The sequence below is a fragment of the Ovis canadensis genome, chromosome 26, assembly GCF_042477335.2.
Source record: "Ovis canadensis isolate MfBH-ARS-UI-01 breed Bighorn chromosome 26, ARS-UI_OviCan_v2, whole genome shotgun sequence".
Taxonomy (NCBI): domain Eukaryota; kingdom Metazoa; phylum Chordata; class Mammalia; order Artiodactyla; family Bovidae; genus Ovis; species Ovis canadensis.
The window spans coordinates 25,423,805-25,428,017 of record NC_091270.1 but is presented as its reverse complement, the minus strand read 5'-3'; the positions used below and the strand labels follow the sequence as shown (position 1 = coordinate 25,428,017).

Genomic DNA, 4,213 nt, shown 5'->3' with positions numbered 1-4,213 from the left:
TGTTGGCAGGAATCCCTTAGAAGAAATGGAATAGCCATCATGGTCAACAAAAGAGTCCGAAATACAATACTTGGATGCAATCTCAAAAACGACAGAATGATCTCTGTTTGTTTACAAGGCAAACCATTCCATATCATGGTAATTCAAGCCTATGCCCCAACCAGTAACTCTGAAGAAGCATGGTTCTATGAAGACCTACAAGACCTTTTAGAACTAACCCTCAAAAAAAGATGTTCTTTTCATTATAAGGGACTGGCATGCAAAAGTAGAAAGTCAAGAAACACCTGGAGTAATTGGCAAATTTGGCCTTAGAGTTTGGAATGAAACAGGGGAAAGGTTAATAGAGTTTTACCAAGAGAACGCACTGGTCATAGCAAACACCCTCTTCCAACAACACAAGAGAAGACTCTACACATGAACATCACCAGATGGTCAACACTGAAATCAGACTGATTATATTCTTTGCAGCCAAAGATGGAGAAGCTCTATACAGTCAGCAAAAATAAGACAGGGAGCTGACTGTGGCTCAGATCATGAAATCCTTATTGCCAAATTCAGACTTAAATTGAACAAAAGTGAGGAATACCACTAGACCATTCGGGTATGACCTAAATAAAATATTCTGTTACTGCCACACAAAAGCTGTTTATCTCAGCAGTTAATACTACATATATAATTGGACAATAGTATATTTATTCTTATGTATACTATAAAATAACTATTTGTTTCTTTTTTCTTATTTTATACACAAATATCAAGAATACCAGTTTAACATTTCCATCTAAGTAAATGTTCTTGCCAACTTACTGTTATCTCTCTCTAATAGTACTATTCTGAAGCTAAATTACTTAGTTGCTTAGAGGTTCAAAACCACTGAAGATTCCTTTGGCTTCATTTTATCTTGCAATTTCACCAACATTCTTTCACTGTTTGCCTTTTGTACTATCTTCTAAATCCTAACAATTCATTAGGATCAATTAAGAATTGGAAATAAGAAAAGCTTGGAAGCCTGTTTTATCCCAGGTTAAACCTGATGGCTCAGATGGTAAAGACTTTGCCTTTAATGCAGGCCAGGTTTCAGTCCCTGGGTGGGGAATATCACCTGGGGAAGAGAATGGCAGCCCACTTCTGTAATATTGCCTGGGAGACCCCATAAACAGAGGAGCCTGGCAGTTTACAGTCCATGGGGTCCCAAAGGGTTGGACATCAGTGAGCACCAAACACACAAAAGGCCAATTAGTGTTTCTGGGAAAAGGGTCAGAGATTGCCTTGTTTTCAAAGTTTCAGAGATATATCTAATATTTAGTATGGTGAGATTCACTGTCTTAATCATGCTTTTCCTCTTCTTGTAGCACATTTTGTTTAATTGTGTCTTTTACAAAGAGATTTTGGATCTTATCATAGGATATTTTCAATTTTATTGTGGAGGCAAATTTGTTAAGTTTGGAAGTACTAATTGCATCTGAGTTAAAAATAATTGTTTTGGATTTTGTTTTTGTTTTTTTCACTTTTAATTTATGCTTTCATACTTTTAAGAATGAAATGAAATTCTTAACACAAGTAGGCACAGTAATGATTTGGTGATCCTGTTAAGTTCCTTTACTGGACCCCAGTGCCTAAGAATTCGCTCTAGTAGGTCTCAGACATGTAACTTATCAAACAACTGATAAAGATGCCAATCAAATATGACCCACATTAGTGAAAGAGATATAATATCCCTCACCTTGTTTAATCAGAACTGCAAACTTGTAGTGCTTAGTTCTGAAAGAAGTCTCAAAGGGGAGGAACTGCTGCCCAGAAAGCCGCTCTGTCCACCCTTGCCATCCTTAATTCTGGCTCTCAGTTACCTTCACACTGTGAACACCGCTCAGGAGCTCTCTGGATCCAGTTGTTTCTCTTAGTGAAGTTTAGAACATTGCAGCAATCATCATAATTTATTAAACATTTTAAAAGAACACAAAGGATATGCACACAGGAGATATAAAGCTGTAGAAGTGGTAACATGCTTTTCATCCCATGCTTTGACCTTTACTCTCTCTGACCCAGCCCACATGGACTCTGAGGATTCCATCATTTGTATATTTAGGTAACAGCTATTCCTGCTGCTGCTGCTAAGTCACTTCGGTTGTGTCTGACTCTGTGCAACCCCCTAGATGGCAGCCCACTAGGCTCCCTCGTCCCTGGGATTCTCCAGGCAAGAACATTGGAGTGGGTTGCCATTTTCTTCTCCAATGCATGAAAATGAAAAGTGAAAGTGAAGTCGTTCAGTCATGTGCAACTCTTTGCGACCCCATGGACTGCAGCCTACCAGGCTCCTCCATCCATGGGATTTTCCAGGCAATAGTACTGGAGTGGGGTGCCATTGCCTTCTCTCAGCTATTCCTAGGCTCTTCTAAATATCTTCATTTTGAGAGGCAAAATTTCTAGCACAGTGGCCTTCATGAAAAATGTGCTGTGTAAGGAGTGGACTACCCCAGAGTAAATCCTCTGTCAACAACACTTCCTTCCCATATCTTATTATTTTTAATAGGTTTCTCTGTTTATACTCTATATGCTTCCAGAATTATGTGTTCAGCATTTTCTAGTAAAAATGGTATTACATTTGTGCTTTATAGAACTAAAATGCTCCTATTTTAACTGAAATTCATATGTGGTCTTCAGTTACAAAATAGGAAATATTTTCTCCAGTTCATTTCTCTAATCCATTCACTTTTTCTCTAGTCCATTATATTAAACATTATCAACGGATAGAGAGACTTATACCTTGGTTCTACCATTAAGAAGTTGATTAGGTAGGTGCCAGGTATACAGTCATGAAAAATAAAGCAATTTTTCTTTTGATGTGTTTAAAATCTAAATAAACCAATTACTATTAAACTACAAATTATGTAAGCCTAAAGTACAGAATTTTAGCAAAGAAATAAACTTTACGTTTGGCTAAGGACATTTAGACAGACAGTTCAGATGCTCAGTTGTGGCCAACTCTTTGTGAACCCATGGACTGCAGCACACCAGGCCTCCCTGTCCATCACCAATCCCTGGAGTTTACTTAAACTCATGTCCATTGAGTCGGTGATGCCATCCAACCATCTCATCCTCCGTCATCCCCTTCTCCTCCTTCTGTCAATCTTTCCCAGCATCAGGGTATTTTCCAGTGAGTCAGCTCTTCGCATCAGGTGGCCAAAGTATTGGAGTTTCAGCATCAGTCCTTCCAATGAATATTCAGGACTTATTTCTTTTGGGATGGGCTGGTTGTATCTTCTTGCAGTCCAAGGAACTCTCAAGAGTCTTCTCCAACACCACAGTTCAAAAGCATTAAGAAGTGATGGTTAAATACAGCATAGAAAAAAACCTAGCTAAAAAATAATAAAAATAATAATAATAATAAAAAAAACCTGGCTGAGGAAGTGCTATTTAAAATATATCAGAGGATGCTCAGTTTGCCAGCACATATGCTAAAATTAGAATGATACAAAAAGGATTAGCATGACCCCTGCATAAGAATAACACACCCAACTGTGAAGCATTCCCCATTTTTGACATATGTACCCCAATGTTCATTGCAGTTCTATTTACAATAACAAGGACATGGAAACAACCTAGATATCCATGGACAGAGGAATGGATAAAGAAGATGTGGTGTGTGTGTATATATATATATATATGTATATATATATATATATATATATATATATATATGTACATATACATACAATAAAATACTCAACCATAGAAGAAACACATTTGATTCAGTTCTAGTGAGATGGATGAAACTCGAGCCTGTTACACAGAGTGAAGTTAGAAATAGAAAAACAAATATTATCTACTAATGCATATATATTAGTGTTGTTGTATATTAGTGTTGTTGTTCAGTTGCTAAATTATGTCCAACACTTTGTGACCCCATAGACTGTAGCACTCTGGGCTTCCCTTCACTATCTTCCTGAGTTTGCTAAAATTCATATCTATTGAGCCAATGGTGCTATCTAACCATCTTATCCTCTGCTGCCTGCTTCTCCTTTTGCTTTCACTCTTTCCCAAAGCTATGAGTCTGCTGTTTGCACCAGAAGGCCAAAATATAAGAGCTTCAATTTCATTATTAGTCCTTATAATGAATATTTAAGATTGATTTCATTTAAGATTTACCTGTTTGATTGCTTTGCAGTCCAAGGAACTCTCAAGTCTTCTCCAGCACCACAATTAGAAACCGTGA

General features: G+C 37.4%; 1 non-coding gene across 1 annotated transcript; it reads left to right on the top strand.

Moving 5' to 3' along the window:
- Positions 1-3,431: 3,431 nt before the first annotated feature.
- LOC138431175 (U6 spliceosomal RNA) lies at positions 3,432-3,538 on the top strand. The gene has a single exon (XR_011253579.1). It is a non-coding gene; the product is annotated as a U6 spliceosomal RNA (small nuclear RNA).
- The last annotated feature ends 675 nt before the right edge of the window (positions 3,539-4,213 follow it).